The sequence below is a fragment of the Bos taurus genome, chromosome 4, assembly GCF_002263795.3.
Source record: "Bos taurus isolate L1 Dominette 01449 registration number 42190680 breed Hereford chromosome 4, ARS-UCD2.0, whole genome shotgun sequence".
Classification (NCBI taxonomy): Eukaryota; Metazoa; Chordata; class Mammalia; order Artiodactyla; family Bovidae; genus Bos; species Bos taurus.
In genome coordinates, this window is record NC_037331.1 from 30,071,696 (window position 1) to 30,091,994 (window position 20,299).

At 37.8% G+C, this 20,299-nt stretch overlaps 1 long non-coding RNA gene across 2 annotated transcripts in view; it reads left to right on the top strand.

The window, feature by feature from the left end:
* LOC104971984 (uncharacterized) overlaps window positions 1-20,299 on the top strand; it is a 232,521-nt gene that overhangs the window by 90,151 nt on the left and 122,071 nt on the right. For both annotated transcript variants that reach the window (XR_003034310.2, XR_009494198.1), the window contains exon 3: window positions 6,019-6,099. This is a non-coding gene — a long non-coding RNA (uncharacterized lncRNA). The remainder of the gene's footprint in view (window positions 1-6,018; window positions 6,100-20,299) is intronic.

The window sequence follows — 20,299 nt, forward strand, 5'->3', positions numbered from 1 at the left end:
TCCAAGGCAAACCATTCAATATCACAGTAATCCAAGTCTGTGCCCCGACCAGTAACGCTGAAGAAGATGAAGCTGAACAGTTCTATGAATACCTACAAGATCTTCTAGAACTAACTCCCAAAAAAGATGTCCTTTTCATTATAGGGGACTGGAATGCAAAAGTAGGAAGTCAAGAAACACCTGGAGTAACAGGCAGATTTGGCTTTGGAATACGGAATGAAGCAGGGCAAAGGCTAATAGAGTTTTGCCAAGAGAACGCACTGGTCATAGCAAACACCTTCTTCCAGCAACTCAAGAGAAGACTCTATACATGGGCATCACCAGATGGTCGACACCGAAAATCGATTGATTATATTTTTTGCAGCCAAAGATGGAGAAGCTCTATACAGTCACCAAAAACAAGACCAGGAGCTGACTGTGGCTCAGATCATGAACTCCTTATTGTGAAATTCAGACTGAAATTGAAGAAAGTGGAGAAAACATTATAATAGGGAAAGCAAATAGTAAATAAATGAGTAAATAAGATGAGTAGGTAATCAGTATTTTGAGGAAATATAGAGGAGAATAGTTGGAGCTGGAAGTATGGGAGGGAGGTTTTCAGTTTTAAATAAGGTGTTCCTCAACTTCGAAGTGGCCTTTGAAAAAATATTCGAAGTTAGTGAGGGATTGAGTGATGCAATTATCTGGTCAGGTCTCTGAAAAGCAAGGAAATGCTCACTACTCATACTAGCTAGACAAATAAGGATAGTATTGCCTGGTGCCTTACATATGGTAAGTACTCTATGTAGATATTCAACCAGTATATAAAAATAACAACAGATTGATTTGGAAAAAAGTTAAATATGTAGAATATCTTCTTGATAAAATGCATATTTAAAGGTTGTGATTTAACAACCTAAAAGATCTTTAAGGGACTTCCCAGTGGTCCACTGTGCAAAACTCCATTCTTTCAGTGCAAAACTCTGAGATCTTTCATTGTCTTTCTTTCTTCTTAGAGAAGGTATCAGAGATATATTTGAAGGATTGGGGTATGGGTGCTTGGTTCAATCAGTTTGGGTTTTTGGGAGGTAATATTTTGTTCTCTTTTGCCTTAGTCCATTGTTTCATGGAAAATAACTCATATACACATTACAGTCTTATTCTGATTGACAGTCACAGTGACTTCTTAAGGCTGAGTTGTCTAATATAAAGCAGATCTATATACACATGTACATAAACAATTTATATCAAGACTGTGTTAAAAGTTAACTGTGTCTTGATTTTTGAGAACTTAAATATTTGCTTTTCTGCCACTGCCAGGAAGAGTTCATAAGTGATGGAAGTACTTTGGCTTTCAGAGAGATGCTATTTCTTTGTAATGCTACCTCTTTGGGGAACGAATGTGAAAAATAAAACATGTCATTTTACATGATACAAAGTCTTTTTATTGTCACTTTCCTGGCTTTAAAAGCGAATGGGACAAATCATAAAAAGACATATTGTAGGTGCAGGTTCTGCTTTAAATTTAGATATTCTAATGGAGTGTACAATCTGTGAGGCTTTTCTGTGTCACTCATTTTTCCCATTCCTTATCCATGGGCAGAGTGACCTGGTAATAAAGCACTGGACTGTGAAAAGGATGATTTATTTTTGGCTGACAGCCTTTCTCAGCTTATAGCTCTTGGAGATGATTTCCCTACCAACTTACTCCACAGGAGTATTGTTAAAGTACAGCAAATTGAGCCCTGGGAATTTAATAGAAGTGAATGAATACATAAATAGCTTCAAGGACTGTTTGCCAAATTGTCAGAGATTGTGATCATAATGATCAGTTATTTATTTATATATGTGTGTATTAATATATGCACATAATTGATATATAATATTGAAATGATACTTAGAAACTGATACTTTAAAAAAGTTAATGGAGCCACACTGGGACTGCTCCATACCCACTAGGATGGCTATAATAAAAAAGAAAACAGTAACAAGTCTTGGTGAAGATGTGGAAAAATTGGAGCCCTTATACACTGCAGCTCAGAATGTAAGATAGTACACTATATAAAACAGTCTGACATTTCCTCAAAAAGTTAAACATAGTGTTACTATATGACCCAGCAATTCCATGCCTATGCATTAGCCCAAAAGAATTGAGAACATATAGCCATGTAAAACTCACACAAACATTCATAGCATATATTCATTATTCAGCATTATTCATAATAGCCCCAAATTAGAAACCACTCAGATGTCTATCAACTGATGAATGGATAAATCAAATGTAGTATATCCGTACAGTGGAATAATATTCAGCCACAAAAAGGAATGAAGTACTGATACCTGCTAACCTGTGAATGAACCTTGAAAACACGCTAAGTGAAAGAAAACAGATACAAAAAGCCAGATATTGGGGTTTCCCCAGTGACTCATTGGTAAAGAACCTGCCTGCCAACGCAGGAGACACATGTTTAATCCCTGAACCAGGAAGATCCCATATGCCCTGTAGCAACTAAGTCTGCGCACCACAGCTATTGGGCCTGTGCTGTGTAACACAGGAAGTCACCCCAATGAGAAGCCTGTGCACTGCAACTAGAGAGTAACCCCTGTGTCGCCACAACAGAGGAAAACCTGCACAACGACGAAGACCCAGCACAGCCAAAAATAAATGAATATATAGTTTTTTTTTAAAGGCCAGACATTATATGATGTCACTTATATGAAATGTTCAGAATAAGGATATCCTTAAAAATGAAAAATATATGTTAATATTTGCCTAGGACTGGGGAGTTAGTGGGTAAATGGAAAGTGACTGCTAATAGGAATGGCATGTGCCTTTTAGGGATGATGAAAATGTACTGAAATTACATAGTAGTGATGGTTGCACAATTTTGTGAATATACTTAAAAAAGAAGCATTGGATTGTATACTTCAAAGGATGAATTTTATAATATGTGAGTTGTATCTCAAATTGTTATTTTAAAAAATGTTTTAAATCAAGGACTTGGCATTTGATTGAATATCAAATTATATAAATGGGTAATTGTTAATTTTTGGTATGATAAAAATTTTATGATAATGTTTTTAAAACAGGTCTTTGAAGATAACTTACCTGTAAATAAATTTTTAAAAAATTAATGGAAAGCCCCTATCTAGATAGATTTCTATCACACAGACACAATGGCCATGGACTCTGTATCCTAGATGAGTGCTGTGATCTTGAGAAAATAACTTAGCTACTGCAAGACTCAGTTTCTTCTTATATAAAACAGACATTGTTATTAGGATTGAAACCTCCCAGGACAGTTGTGAAAGCCAGTAGGAAACTGAGAGATGGTAGCTGCTGGCGGTGGTCAGGGGCTGGAGGAGGAGGTGGTTAACTTCATTACACTGATTCTAACACAGTTTTTCCAATTTTAGCAACACTGAAATTCAGATGCGTCTACTAATCAATGGTGCATGCATATGTGTTAGTTGCTCAGTCATGTCCGATTCTTTGCAACCCCACGGACTGTAGACTGCCAGGCTCCTCTGTCCATGGAATTCTCCAGGCAAGAATACTAAAATGGATTGCCATTCCCTTCTCTAGGGGATCTTCCCCACCCAGGGCTTGAACCTGGGTCTCCTGCATTATAGGCAAATTCTTTACCATCTGAGCTACCAGGAAGCCCCAATCAATGGCATATCGTAGCTTAATTGGAAATATTTTTCTTTCTTAGTGTTCCATAAAATAGAGGAGCATCTTACATTCAAATAGCTACTTACACTCTGTGAAATAACAATATTGCTAGTATTATAACCACTGCCCTTACTGTTGAGATATAGTTGGTTTTGTTTACTGTTCTTTTAGGCAGATGCTTCTCTTGACACACGTGGTCTTCAAAGAACATCAGTGTATTTCTTCTGTCGTCTCCCCTTTCTCTATTTCTTGTATTTTGTTGTCCCTATTTATTATTTCTTGATCCAACAGTTATCTTCAGTGTTACTATAGACAATCAAATTATAGTTCTTCAAAATAAGTAAATATGTGAAGTAACAGATGTGATAACTCACTGAGGGAATCCTTTCACAATGTACACATATACAAATCATCCCATTTTACATTTTCAGTATCATAATTTTATTTGTCAATTATCTCAATAAAGGAGAAGGCAATGGCACCCCACTCCAGTACTCTTTCCTGGAAGATCCCATGGACGGAGGAGCCTAATAGGCTGCAGTCCATGGGGTCGCTGAGAGTCGGACACGACTGAGGGACTTCACTTTCACTTTTCATTTTCATGCATTGGAGAAGGAAATGGCAACCCACTCCAGTGTTCTTGCCTGGAGAATCCGAGGGACAGGGGAGCCTGGTGGGCTGCTGTCTCTGGGGTCACACAGAGTCAGACACGACTGAAGCGACTTAGCAGCTTAGCAGCATCTCAATAAAAGTGTGGAAAAACTTGCCTAAAAACCATAATAAATAAATATTAACTAAATACAAAAAAAGATTATCTTTCAGAAAAGAGGCCATAGTTTGCAAATTTTGTTTTCAAAAATGACATTTATGTAGGAAATTTCAAATGTATAAGCCACTGTTTATTTTTACAGGGAAAGAAAGAAGACTGTACATGTATATATATATCAATCAAAAATAACTTCTTCCACTTAAAAGCAAAACCAAAACTCAGCATCTTCCATATTGATTTCCTTAGTATCTATAAAATGATAACAGATATAGCTCTGCTGCTGCTGCTAAGTCAGTTCAGTCGTGTCCGACTCTGTGCGACCCCATAGATGGGCAGCCCACCAGGCTCCCCCGTCCCTGGGATTCTCTAAGCAGTAACACTGGAGTGGGTTGCCATTTCCGTCTCCAATGCATGAAAGTGAAAAGTGAAAGTGAAGTCGCCCAGTTGTGTCCAACCCTCAGCGACCCCATGGACTGCAGCCTTCCACGCTCCTCCGTCCATGGGATTTTCCAGGCAAGAATACTGGAGTGGGGTGCCATTGCCTTCTCCGAGATATAGCGCTACCAATCTTATATTCTAGGCACTGAAAGTATAGTGGTTAACCATAGAGACTTAAAATTTACCCATGGGGAGCTTGCATTCTAGAAGAGGGGCTGTAAAGTAATAAACATGTGCTATATCAGGTAGTTATGTGTACTATAAAAATAATAAAGTTGAGTAAAGGGGTTAGTGTATAGTGTTTTGTTTTGTTTTGTTTTTTTATAATATAGGGTGTTCAGCGAATCCTTCTCTGACAGGTAATATTTGAGAAAAAGTAGCAGCAGGAAGACAGATAACCATTATGAAAGTGTGTCCCCCTTTCTCCAAGGGATCCAAGACCCCCTGTGGATGTCTGAAACCTCAGATAGTACCGAGTCTTACATGTTTTTTCTTATACATACATACCTATGATAAAGTTGAATTTAAATTATTCACAGTAAGAGATTAACAACAATAACCAATAATAAAATAGAACAACTGTATGCTGTATGTTGTAATAAAAATTACACAAAGTGGGCTCTCACAGTATCTTTTTGGACGAATTTAACACCTTTTTCATCTTCACTGAGCACTTATCACCCGCTGTGGCTGTGACTTTTGCAGTCTGAGATGTGAAAGCAAAACTAGTATGAATGTCTTCTCCCTTCTTGACAGTTTCATGAGTAGAGGATTAATCCTTACTGTAGCTCTTAGCAACCTCAGCATATGATTTTTTTTTCTTTCCTTAAGTCAAGAACTTTCACCTTTCACTTGAAGAAAGTGCTTTGTGGCTTCTCTTTGAAACATCTGAATCTCCAGCATTACTACTCTTGCACTTTGGGACCATTATTACCTAAGATAAGGGTGACTTGAATACAAGCACTGCTATGTCTCCATACTGGATCTGATAATCATACCGACTAACAAAGTGATCAATGGGCAGGATAAGCTGGACAAAGGGAAGATGCAAGTCCTGAGTGGGATGGCATAAGATTTTATAATGCCACTTAGAAGAGCACACAATTTAAAACGTGTGAATTACTTATTTCTGGAATTTTCCATTTAATGTTTTCAGAGCTCAGTTGACTGCAGAACTGAAACCACAGAAAGTGAAACCACAGTTAAGGGGGACTGCTGTACTCTGTAAGCTGTAAAGGTAAGGAAGTATTTTCTCTCATCATTCTATAATGTCATTGTTCTCTGACTGAGGCCCTAAAAAAAGACTTAGGTGGATCTCTTGATCATTATGAAGTTCACGGGCTTGTTTCAGAGAAAAGAAGAAAAAAGAATTGCTGTGCAGTACGGTAAATACTGATAGCTTACGGTGAATGGTGTTGGATTTGTGACCTCCGAAGATTTAGCTTTGGGACCAGGGACCAGGCTAGATCACTCAAGAGCTTTTGTGTAGCAGAGTTTTATTAAAGTACAAAAAGGGACAGAGAAAGCTTCTGACACAGACATCAGAAGGGGGATGGAGAGTGCCCCCACTTGCTAGTCTTATCAAGGCCTTATATACTTTTACCAGACCCACTGCCACAACATACATCTTAAATTAACAAGATTAGAACTAACAATAGAAAGGTCGTACCAGAGCCGCTCCCACAATATATGTCTTAAGATATCAAGATTAGTCAGAGGGTTCTTCTTAAGGAGAAACATATCCTCCTGCAAGCTACATTGTTATGTTGACTAAGACAAAGCAATATAGAGAAAAATGTTTGTCCTTTTCTCCTTGAGAGCCCCAGACCCCTTTCTCCTTCTCAAGGGCTCTGGACCCTTTCTCCTCCCTGGGGACCCTGGACTTCTTATCAACCTACCTAGTAATTGACTCTCTCACTACTAATATAGAAAAATCTAACACTTCTGTGGAAGCATAGAGGAAGCAGGCCTAACAGAAGGCTTGACAGGTGAAATACCACTTGAGTCAAATCTTTTAAAATATTTTTTAATTAAAAATGTATTTTTAGAGAAAATTCACAGAACACAGTAAAGAGAATATTACCTCATCACACAGGAAAGAAGGCACCACCCTTAGTTTTGTTTTGTTTTTGACGTGTGAATGTAAGAAAGAAAATCGCTTCCTCCCTACTGCTAGGATTTGTCTAACTCTTTCTGTAAATGACCAGATAGTAAATGCTTTGGGTTTTGTGGACCAGGTGGACCCTGTCACAGTCACTCAGCAGTGCCGGTGCAGCACAAGAGCAGCCACAGACAATACATGGACAAACGAGACCAAGGCTGTGGCCCAGCACATTTTTATTTACAAAAGCAGGCAGCCAACTGGATTTGGCTGTAATTTGTTGACTCCTGCCTTACCTTAAACCCCAGAGATTTGTAGTTAAAAAAAATGTGGTGGATGTTCGATTTTTTTTCTACTTTAAACTTAAAGAATACTTTAAAAATTTTCAGAATAATGGAGCAGAAGAGGAACAGTACACTTAAGACAGTCATGTACAGTTATGAAAAGTTACAGTCATGAAAAAGGGAATTCCTTGGCAGTACACTGTTTAGAACTCCATGCTTCCCTTGCAGGGGACGTGGGTTTGATCCCTTGTTAGGGAACTAGGGTCCCACAAGCTGTGAGACATGGTCAGAAAAGAAAAAAAGAAAAGGAAAGATCTAATCACACCATTCACAGACTAGTCAAAGAGTTAAACTAATCATAGTTAATATTGTTAGACCTGATATATCACAAGCTAAATCACACAGTTCCTGTGTAATAATAAATTAATGGCCATTTACTGACAGTGATAGGATGACAAGAAATGACTAGAGGTATCTCAATTTTAAATTTTACCTGTGTACTTTTTGAGTCTCAGTTGCCTATGGGAGGAAGAAATGTTTGTACTTCAAGTTTCAGTCATTTCTTAGCATTCAGGTGTGAATAAAATGATTGTAAAGGCTTTAGGATCTTCGTTTCCCCTTTGGCTCCAAGGACATTTCCAAAGATCTTCTCTGATTCTGCCATAAGCTTTTATTTCCACCATACTTACTCCAGAATCTTAACATCCATTTGCTTCTCTGACACATAGTTTTTGTTGGTTTTACACTTGGGTGAGATGACCTGGAACCTTCTGAGTGACTCCTGTTGCTCTGCATAGCTGCTAAGACTTTTTTTCTAACCACCCCTAAATTTCCCCACTGCTTCCAGTATGGCAGATTATGTACACAAAACCAAGTAATGACATACATCCCTTACCAAAAAAGAAATCTCAGTAGGAAAATGAAACCAAAAAGCTGAGCGTTCACAAGGACCTTTTAGAACTATTATGTCTGTGGGCAAATGTATGTCTCATCTCTTGAAGTTCTGCCCCTGATGTGATGATAGTAGTTCAAGCATCTGAAACAGACATAGGCTTGAGTTCTTACTCTGTACTTGAGCAAATCACTGCACTTCTCTGTGGCCCATCTATAAAATGGATGTTTACTCCATAGGGTTGTGTTATCAAAAAACAACTTGAGTGAAAGCTTGGACTGATATCCAGCAGGTCATAGGGGCTTAGTCACTATTAAGCTCTTTCATCTCCCTTAGTTAATATGTAGTCTGTTTATTTGCATATTGAAATATAGCTTCACACACAAAAACATGGAAAATCAGTTTTGATATGCAAGTATAGAATTATTTTATGTGATAATAACTTAAATAATCTGGGTTTTTTAAAAAGTTAAAATAGCGTTTAAATCATCTTGAGAAGAAAGAAGAAAGGAGTGAGAGAATGAAAGAGAAATTAAAATAACGTTTTTATTCTGGCTTCTTTTGATTTAGTATTTCATCTCAAGCCTTAACATGCTCAGTCCTCATTCTTGTTTGTCTCTCCTCTTTATTCTGCCTTTAACTCATATTGCTTGTATTTTATGTTCATCTGTAAGCTCCTGGAAGTCCTTTCTGGAATACAGTGGGGTATAAATAAAATAAAATACTATGGGTCAGAGATGGCAACTTCAGAAGGAGAGCCCATGGAAATCAATAATTCTTAACAGTGCATAAAACAGTCTAGTCTCAGCCCTTAATCTGGGGCCCATTGAGCAATAGAACCAAGAGTTTGACTCTTCTTGAACCTGTTTTACTAATTTAAAAAGTTAAAAGGAGGTAACATTTATCAGGTATTTAGTAAATACTGAAGGCTAGTCTAAGAACTTTTATCTGTGTGTTGTTGTTGTTGTTGTTGTTCAGTGTTCCCTACAGTTCTAAAAGCCAGGTTCTCCTTATTCTCCTCAATGTACAACTGAGGAATGGGTGGCAAGGAAGTTAAGTTTTTTTAAGTTTACATATGTGCTAAGTGGCAGTGACTTATAGAGGATTTATGAAGGACTTATAAAGGACTTAGAAATCCTTTTACAATTCCTTTATTTGGTTTTAGTCTCATAAATATTTATGAATTGTATAGAAGGCCATTCTCTTGTAAATCAGCTTACTTCCCTTAAAGTTGTTATTATTTTGGTCATTCCTTCAGTATATTTTCAGAATTTTCTATACAAATATTTTGTTGCTAGGAAAGACAGGAGTGAAAATAGCCTACCCTTTTAAACAGTCAAATCAATATAATAAAATATCCACAGAGACATGACTGCATCAGACATGTGCAGGATTCTGAGTCTGCACAGTGTTGGGTTCTTTGGCTTCATGGTTTCTGGTCCAATGGGGAATCCACATGTGAAACATGATGTGATGATATTGTATGAGAGAATCATGGTAACACGTGATGCTCTGAGAGCATAACTGGGTACCATTTCCAGATGGGTCACTTAGGGAAGTCTTCCCGCAGAAAAGTTGCCTCAGTTGAGGTATTTTGAAAGTTGAGATGAAAGAAGTAAGTGGTGGTATTCAGAGTGTGGTGTATCAGTCAGCTCAAGCTGTCATAACAGAATACCATAGACTGAGTCGCTCAAGGAACAGAAATTTGTTTCTTATACTTCTGACTGCCGGGAAGCCCAAGATCAAGGTGCCAGCCAATTTGGTGTCAAATGAGGGCTTTCTTCCTGGTTTGTAGATAGCAGCTTTTTGCTGTGTCCCCACATGGAGGTGGAGGTGGATAGAAAAGAGAAAGGGGAGCAGGGGAGCCCTCTGGTGTCTCATAAAAATACTAATCCTATCAGATAAGAGTCCCATTCTTATGACTTCATTTAACCTTAATTACCTCCTAAAAGTCCTATCTTCATGTACAGTCACATTGGATATTGAGGCTTTCAGATGAATTTGTAGGGGGTGGGGGACAAGAGGTGGCCGACACAAACATTCAGTCTATAGCATACAAGTAAAGAGACAAAAGAAGATAGAGTTTGAGTCTGTTGCAGTAACAAGAATAGCTTGAAGAGGGGCTAGATAGAAAACAAACAGTAGAGGAGATTGTGATTTTAGGGTAGTGACAGTGAAGACAGAAAGAAGTGAACAGATTAGAGAGAGATGTTTAGGGAGTCAAATAGCAGGGTTTAGAGGTAAACTGAATATTGTGGAAGAGGGAGGGAAAGGTGTCAAAGCTGGCACCCAAGTTGCTGACTTGGGCCTCCCCAGCACTTGGCCCCGGAGAAGACGGGAGCTCATGCAGAACACAAAGAGAGAATTGTCACTGTGTCCCAGGCAGGGCAGTGAGAGAACTCTCCCCTAGTTGCCAACTGCCCCACGTAGAACTGGGTCTCTGACTGCAAGAGCATTCTGTCACCGAGCCTACCTTTTATAACCACCTCTAAGACTCAAAGTTTAAAGGCTAATGACACCCCATTGGTGTTTGTTTATCAGCTTTTACCAGTTTCCACATAAACTTGTGTTCTGAGTTTTTCCTTTTATCTTTGATTTATTTTCTCAAGGTACATGGGAATTCTCGATGAAAAACAGCCCTCTGTGACCTTGTAGGTATATATTGATTGGTTGAGCAACCTTTGAGCCAAAAGATCTTAGATTTCTTTGCTGAAACATATCTGGATGAAGAAAAAGCAGTTAAATACTATAATAACAATAATAATGACTACTGTTTAGACAAGCATTACCGGGTGCCAAATACTGGACTAAGACATATGAATATTTATTATTATCAAATTGAATCCTGGCAGCCACTCTCTGAGGTTGGTACTATTATTACTTCATTTTATAGGTAAAGATATTGAGATTTGGAGTTTAAATGCCCTGCTGGTAAATCACCCAGCCCAGAGGTTAGACAAACAGATTGGCCCATGATCCTTCTTTCTGATTTGTATACTATTTTGCCTCTTCTGTTTTTCTCTATGATGGTTTAATAATAGAAATACATATTAAACATTTTATCTATTAAATTGTTAGCATTTATACTGTGATCTAAAATAACTTTCTTATTACTATAATAAGAAGGCTTACTGCAAGAAAAAAACTTGTTAAATATAAAGAAAATAAAAGTAACCCATAATCCTACCACCTAGTGATAACCATTATTATAATTTTGATGTGTTTTGTGCCAGTATTTTTTAATACATGTTTTTAATAGTTGAGATCAGTGTTTATACATTTTAATGATGCTTTTTCCATTAAAATTATAAATATAATGCTGTCTCCATACTATTAAATATGATTTACAAGTGTTGTTTTCAGTGGCTGCAAAATACTTCATATGGGTATAATTCATGTAACCAAGCATTTTTGAACATTTAGTTTCTTCCAATTTTTTACTACTGTAAATAATGCATTTTGTATTTTAAGTTACTTCCTTTAAAAATATCACCAAAAATGTAATTATTGCTTCAAAAAGGGTAGGTGCTTTTTTTTTTTACATTTATTTTTAATTGGAGGGAAGTTAATTTACCGTATTTTATTGGTTTCTGTTGTACAACAACACAAATCAGCCATAATTAAACATATATCACCTCCCTCTGGAGCCTCCCTGTCCTCCCCCCTTCCTACCCTTCTAGGCCATCACAGAGCACCAGGCTGGGCTCCCTGTGCTGTAAAGCACCTTCTTAACTAGTTACTTATTTTTACACATGGTAGTGTATATATGTTGATGCTACTTTCCATTTGTCTCACTCTCTCCTTCCCCACTGTATCCACAAGTCCATTCTCTATATCTGAGTCTCCATTCCTTCCCTGAAAATAGGTTCATCAATTTTTCTAGATTCCTTGCTGCTGCTGCTGCTGCTGCTAAGTCGCTTCAGTCGTGTCTGACTCTGTGCAACCCCAGAGATGGCAGCCCACCAGTCTCCGCCGTCCCTGGGATTCTCCAGGCAAGAACGCTGGAGTGGGTTGCCATTTCCTTCTCCAATGCATGAAAGTGAAAAGTGAAAGTGAAGTCGCTCAGTCGTGTCCGACTCTTAGCGACCCCATGGACTGCAGCCTACCAGCCTCCTCTGTCCATGGGATTTTCCAGGCAAGAGTACTGGAGTGGGGTGCCATTGCCTTCTCTCCTAGATTCCTTATATATGTGTTAATATACAATATTTGTTTTCCTCTTTCTGACTTCCTTCACTCTGTATAACAGGCTCTAGGTTCATCCACCTCACTAGAACTGACTCAAATGCATTCCTTTTATGACTAATATTCCATTGTATATATGTACAACTTTTTAAATTTACTTTTTTTGCCATTTTACTTTTTAATTGAAAGATAATTGCTTTACAGAATTTTGTTGTTTTCTGTCAAAACATCAGCAAGAATCAGTCACAGGTATACCCATATCTCTTCCCTCCTGAACCTCCCTCCCCATCTCACCCTTCTAGATTGTCCCAGAGCCCCTGTTTGAGTTCCCTGAGTCATACAGCAAATTCCCATTGGCTATCTATTTTACATATGGTATTGTAAGTTTCCATGTTCCTCTCTCCATACATCTCACCCTCTCCCTCCTCTCCTCCTCTCATGTCCATAGGTCTATTCTCTATGTCTGTCTCCATTGCTGCCCTGAAAATGGATTCATCAGAAACATCTTTCTAGATTCCATATCTATGCATCAGTGTGTGATTTTTATACTTCACTCTGTATAATAGGGTCTAAGTTCATCCACCTCATTAGAACTGACTCAAATGCATTCCTTTTTATGCCTGAGTAATATTCCATTGTATATATGTACCACAGCTTCTTTATCCATTCATCTGTTGATGGGCACCTAGGTTGCTTCCATGTTCTGCTGCTGCTGCTGCTGCTAAGTCACTTCAGTCGTGTCCGACTCTGTGCAACCCCAGAGACAGCAGCCAACCAGGCTCCCCCGTCCCTGGGATTCTCCAGGCAAGAATACTGGAGTGGGTTGTCATTTCCTTCTCCAGTGCATGAAAGTGAAAAGTGAAAGTGAAGTCACTCAGTCTTGTCCAACCCTCAGCGACCCCATGGACTGCAACCCACCAGGCTCCTCCCTCCATGGGATTCTCCAGGCAAGAGTACTGGAGTGGGGTGCCATTGCCTTCTACAGCTTCCATGTTCTAGCTATTGTAAATAGTGCTGCAGTGACCACTGGGGTACATGTATCTTTTTCAATTTTGGTTTCCTCAGGGTATATGTCTAGGAGTGGGATTGCTGAGTCATATGGTGGTTTTATTCCTAATTTTTTAAGTAATCTCCATACCATCTTCCGTAGTGGCTATATCAATTTACATTCCCACCAGCAATGCAAGAGGGCCCCCTTTTCTCCATACCCTCTCCAGCATTTATTGCTTGTAGACTTTTTTGATGATGGCCATTCTGACCAGTGTGAGGTGATATCTCATTGTAGTGTTGATTTGCATTTCTCTAATAATGAGCATGTTTTCATGTGTTTGTTAGCCATCTGCATGTCTTCTTTGGAGAAATGGCTGTTTAGATCTTTTTCCCACTTTTTGACTGGGTTGTTTGTTTTTCTGGTACTGAGTTGTATGAGCTGCTTATTTATTTTGGAGATTAATTCTTTGTCAGTTGTTTCATTTCCTGTTATTTTCTCCTATTCTGAGGGTTGTCTTTTCACCTTGCTTATAATTTCTTTCGTTGTGCAAAAGATTTTAAGTTTAATTAGGTCCATTTGTTTGTTTATTTTTTTCATTTCCATTACTCTGGGAGGTGAGTCATAGAGGATCTTGCTTTGATTTATGTCATTGAGTGTTCTGCCTATGTTTTCCTCTAAGAGTTTAATAGTTTCTGGTCTTACATTTAGGTCTTTAATCCATTTTAAGTTTATCTTTGTTTATGGCATTAGGAAGTATTCTAATTTCATTCTTTTGCATGGTAGCTGTCCAGTTTTCCCAGCACTAATTATTGAAGAGGCTATCTTTGCTTATTGTATATTCTTGCCTCCTTTATCAAAAATAAGGTACCTGTAGGTGCATGGATTTATCTCTGGATTCTCTATCTTGTTCCATTAGTCTATATTTCTGTTTCTGTGCCAGTACCATACCCTCTTGATGATTGTAGCTTTGTAGTATAATCTGAAGTCAGGAAGGTTGATTCTGCCAGCTCCACTCTTCTTTCTCAGGGCTGCTTTGGCAGTTTTTTATTCAGTCTTTTGTATTATATTCAGTCTACTTGGTCTTTTGTATTTCCATATGAACTGTGAAATTTTTTGTTCTAGTTCTGTGAAAAATGCTATTGGTAATTTGATAGGGATCACATCAAATCTGTAGATTGCATTTGGTAGCATAATCATTTTCACAATATTGATTCTTCCTACCCAGGAACATGGAATATCTCTCCATCTGTTTATGTTGTCTTTGATTTCTTTCATCATTGTCTTATAATTTTCCATCTACAGTTCTTTGTCACCTTAGGTGTGTTTATTCCTAGATATTTTATTCTTTTTGTTGCAGTGGGATTTATTTCTTAATTTCTCTTTCTGATTTTTCGTTCTTAGTATATAGGAATGCAAGTGATTTCTGTGTATTAACCTTGTATTCCGCAACTTTGCTGAATTCACTGATTACCTCTGGTAATTTTCTGATAGTTTCTTTTGGATTTTCTTTGTATAGTATCATGTCCTCTACAAACAGTGAGAGTTTTACTTCTTTTCTGCTCTGGATTCCTTTTATTTCTTTTTCTTCTTTAATTGCCATAGCTAGGACTTCCAAAACTGTGTTGAATAATAGTGATGAGAGTGGACACCCTTGTCTTGTACCTGGTCTTAGAGGGAATGCTTTTAGTTTTTGCCATTGAAAATAATGTTTGCTGGGGGCTTATGGCCTTTACTCTTTTGAGGTAGTTTTCTTCTGTACCCATTTTTTGAAGCGCTTTTATCATAAATGGGTGCTGAATTTTTTGAAGGCTTTTTCTGCATCTATTGCAATGATCATATGGTTTTTATCTTTCACTTTGTTACTATGGTATATTACATTGATTGATTGCATATATTGAAGAATCCTTTCATCTCTGGAATAAACCCAACTTGATCATGGTGTAGGAGCTTTTTAACGTGTTGTTGAATTCTGTTTGCTAGAATTGTGCTGGAGAAGGCAATGGCAACCCACTCCAGTACTCTTACCTGGAAAATCCCATGGACAGAGGAGCCTGGTGGGCTGCAGTCCATCGGGTCGCTAGGAGTCAGACACGACTGAGCGACTTCACTTTCACTTTTCACTTTCATGCATTGGAGAAGGAAATGGCAACCCACTCCAGTGTTCTTGCCTCGAGAATCCCAGGGACGGCGGAGCCTGGTGGGCTGCCGTCTATGGGGTCGCACAGAGTTGGACACTACTGAAGCGACTTAGCAGCAGCAGCAGCAGCAGAATTGTGTTGAGGGTTTTTGCATCTATATTCCTCAATGATATTGGCCTGTAATTTTCTTTTTTGTGTTGTCTTTGCCTGGTTTTGCTATCAGAGTGAGTGTGGCCTCATAGAGTAAGTTTGAAGTGTTCCTTCCTCTGCAATTTTTTGGAAGAGTTTCAGAAAAATAGGCATTGGCTCTTCTCTAAATGTTTGATAGAATTCTCCTGTGAGGCCGTCTGGCCCTGGGCTTTTGTTTTTTTGGAGATTTTTGATCACAGTTTAAATTTCAATGTTTGTAGTTGGCTTGTTCATAATTTCTGTTTCTTCCTGGTTCAGTCTTTGGAGGTTTGAACATTTCAAAGAATCTGTCCTTTTCCTCTAGGTATGTACAACTTCTTTATCCATTCATCTGTCAATGGACATCTACGTTTCTTCCATGTCCCAGCTATTGTAAATAGCACTGCTATGAACTTTGAGATATTTGCATCTTTTTCAGTTTTCTCAGGGATGGCTGGGTCATGTGATAGTTTCATTCTTAGTTTTTTAAGGAATCTCCATAGTGTTCTCCATAGTGGCTGTATCAATTTACATTCCCACAAACAGTGCAAGAGAGTTTCCTTTTCTCCACATCCTCTCCACCGTTTATTGTTTGTGGATTTTTTGATGATGGCCATTCTGACTGGTGTGAGGTGATATCTTACTCTAGTTTTGATTTCATGTTTTCATGTGTTTATTGGCCACCTGTATATCTTCTTTGGAGAAATGTCTGTTCAACTCTTCTGCGCATTTTTTCATCAGACTGTTTGTTTTTCTGATACTGAGCTGTATGAACTGCTTATATGTTTTGGAGATTAATCCTTTGTCAGTTGTTTCATTTGCAATTATTTTCTCCCATTCTGAGGGTTGTCTTTTAATCTAGTTTATTGTTTCCTTTGCTGTGCAAAAGCTTTTAAGTTTAATTAGTTCCCATTTATTTTTGTTTTTATTTCCATTCCATTATTTTTGTTTTTATTTCCATTGCTCTAGGAGGTGGGTGAAAGAGGATCTTGCTGTGACTTGATGTCAAAGAGTGCACTGCCTACGTTTTCCTCTAAGAGCTGTATAGTTTCTGGCCTTACATTTAAGTCTTTAGTCCATTTGGAGTTTATTTTTGTGTATGGTGCTAGGAAGTGTTCTAGTTTCATTCTTTTGCAGTTATCTGTCCAGTTTTCCCAGCACGACTTAATAAACAGACTGTAAAAAGAATAGATGTGTTTTTAAGGATCACATTACTTTTAAAAAACAGTAAACAATAGACACTCCTATCAGCAGGAAATGAGAACCTAGACTCATTATATTCTTACCAGCATGGTTTATTATCATTTAAATCTTAATTAATAATTTAAATCTTTTCAATAATTTAAATTTCTATTTGATGATAAACAACATTTAAGATTATCATACACCTTTGGAGTTCTTTTTATCTTTAAATTTTTTTCTTATCCCTTATTCATTCACCTATTAATTAATTTAACAAACATTTACTGAACAATTATTATATACTAGGCCCTATGTGAAACTATAAAATATAACAGTAAATAGGATGGGAATATCGTTGCTCTCATGGTGCTAACAGTCTAAGGAAAAGGCATAAGTAAATGAGTTTAGAAGACCATCTGATGGTAAAGGGCTATGCACACTATTTATTTAAAAGGGATAAATATGACAAAGGAAAAAAGCCAAGTTCTTTTTTGGTCTCAGGAAACTTTCACATTCTTAAAAAATTATTGAGGACTTCAAAGTGGGTTATATCTATTTATATTAACTATATTATAAATTTAAAAAATTAAAACACAAGAACACTTAAGCACACATTCCATTAGTAGCCATCAGTTCAGTTCAGTTCAGTTGTTCAGTCGTATCCCAGTCTTTGTGACCCCATGAACCGCAGCATGTCAGGCCTCCCTGTCCATCACCAACTGCCAGAGTCTACCCAAACCCATGTCCATTGAGTTGGTGATGCCATCCAGCCATCTCATCCTCTGTCGTCCCCTTCTCCTCCTGCCTTCAATCTTTCCCAGCATCAGGGTCTTCTCAAATGAGTCAGCTCTTTGCATCAGGTGGCCAAAGTATTGGAGTTTCAGCTTCAGCATCAGTCCTTCCAATGATCACCCAGGACTGATCTCCTTTAGGATGGACTTTTTGGTTCTCCTTGCAGTCCAAGGGGCTCTCAAGAGTATTCTCCAACACCAAAGTTCAAAAGCATCAATTCTTAGGCACCCAGCTTTCTTTATAGTCCAACTCTCACATCCATACATCACTACTGGAAAAACCATATCCTTGACTAGATGGACCTTTGTTGACAAAGTAATGTCTCTGCTTTTTAATATGCTGTCTAGGTTGGTCATAACTTTCCTTCCAAGCAGTAAGTGTCTTTTAATTTCATGGCTGCAGTCACCATCTGCAGTGATTTGGGAGCCCCCCAAAATAAAGTCTGCCACTGTTTCCACTGTTTCCCCATCTATTTGCCATGAGGTGATAGGACCAGATGCCATGATCTTAGTTTTCTGAATGGTGAGCTTTAAGCCAACTTTTTCACTCTCCTCTTTCACTTTCATCAAGAGGCTCTTTAGTTCTTCTTCACTTTCTGCCATAAGGGTGGTGTCATCTGCATATCTGAGGTTATTGATATTTCTCCTGGCAATCTTGATTCCAGCTTGTGCTTCATCCAGCCCAGTGTTTCTCATGATGTACTCTGCATCTAAGTTAAATAAGCAGGGTGACAATATACAGCCTTGATGTACTCCTTTTCCTATTTTTCCAACTTTTAGGATTTTAAATAGCTCAGCTGGAATTCTGTCACCTCCATTAGCTAACATTTACTAATGTTCATGGTAATGTTTCCTAAGACCCACTTAAGCCAGACATGTCTGGCTCTAGGTGAGTGATCATACCATTGTGGTTATATGGGTCATTAAGTCCTTTTTTCTTTAGTTCTTCTGTGTTTTCTTGCCACCTCTTATTCTCTTCTGCTAGTGTTAGGTCCCTACCATTTCTGTCCTTTATTATGCCCTTCTTTGCATGAAATGTTTCCTTGATATCTGCAATATTCTCAAAGAGATCTCTAGTTATACCTGTTCTATTGTTTCCTCTATTTCTTTGCATGGCTCACTTAGTAAGGTTTTCTTATGTCTCCTTGCTATTCTCTGGAACTCTGCTTTATGTTGGGTATATTTTTCCTTTCTCCTTCGACTTTTGCTTCTCCTCTTTTCTCAGCTATTTGTAGCCCCTCCTCAGATAATCATTTTGCCTTCTTGCATTTCTTTTTCTTTAGGATGGTTTTGGTCACCACCGCCTCCTGTATAGTGTTACAAACCTCCATCCATCCCTCAATAGTGAACAACTTCTAAAACTTATGTGGAAATTAAAGATATCAAACCCAGTTTTAAAATACCTGTTTAGTTTTTCTAATGCTCCAGCTGAAATTTCCAAAGTAAGTATTTCCATAAACAGAATCTCCATTTTGACAAGAAGAGACAAATGGACGTTAGTTCAAAGCAATAATATTTAAGAATTGCTGATTCTGAATCCAGTTGATTTTAAAAGGAAAAAATGAAAGAAAAAAATATGATAGATTGTAACCAATGAAACAGTTTTCCACAGCATACCTTAAATTTCTTCACCTTTTTCTCTTCTGTTTGCTTCCACTAACTTCCCTCAAAGTCCTAATTTCAGCTATCAGAAAATAACAGTGTTACATGGCTTTAGCAAATCAAATGCTTTCTATTGGAAACAGCCTTTGGAGAGAATGTAGCTTACTAAAAGATTAGATGTGATTTAATTTTTAATCTAGGAATGTATCCTTAACAGGAGTCCTTTAAATAGCAGATATCATTTTTTATTATGAATGTGGGTGTCACCTCTAGGAAGAGCTTTGTAATTCCTTTAGCACATTAATGATGCCTTATTCACAGCTGACCCATGGGGCATTTGCTGAGTTAAAAGAGTTGAGAAAAACATATATTTTAATATACTGTAGGGCCAGAGGGGCTACATAGAGGAAAGAAGTGCACAAATTACCTGGCTTTTCTTTCTTTTTAAATCTATGATTGATTTAAATAGTTTAATATGTAAATGGATGTAGAAAAAAATTTTTTTTCAAACGTATTTGGTGTACTTTCACTGAGAAGTTAAAAGCCTCTAAAACAAGAACAGATGACCAATTGTAAGACTGAAAAGTCCAGTATTACAAATTAGGTTTAGGTAGAAATTGAAAATTCATCTAAAATGGGCTGGATGAAACTCAAGCTGGAATCAAGATTGCTGGGAGAAATATCAATAACCTCGGATATTCAGATGATAATCACCCTTATGGCGGAAAGTGAAGAGGAGCTAAAGAACCTCTTGATGAAGGTGAAAGAGGAGAGTGAGAAAGCTGGCTTAAAACTCAACATTTAAAAGACTAAGATCATTACATCTGGTTCCATCACTTCATGGCAAATAGATGGAAAAAATGGAAAGAGTGACAGACTTTATTTTCCTGGACTGCAAAACCACTGCAGATGGTGACTGCAGCCATGAAATTAAAAGACACTTGCTCTTGGAAGAAGAGTTATGACAAACCTAGACAGCATAATAAAAAGCAGAAATATCATTTTGCTGATGCAGATCTGTGTAGTCAGAGCTATGGTTTTTCCAGTAGTCATGTACAGATGTGAGAGTTGAACCAAGTACAGATGTGAGAGTTGGAGCACTGAAG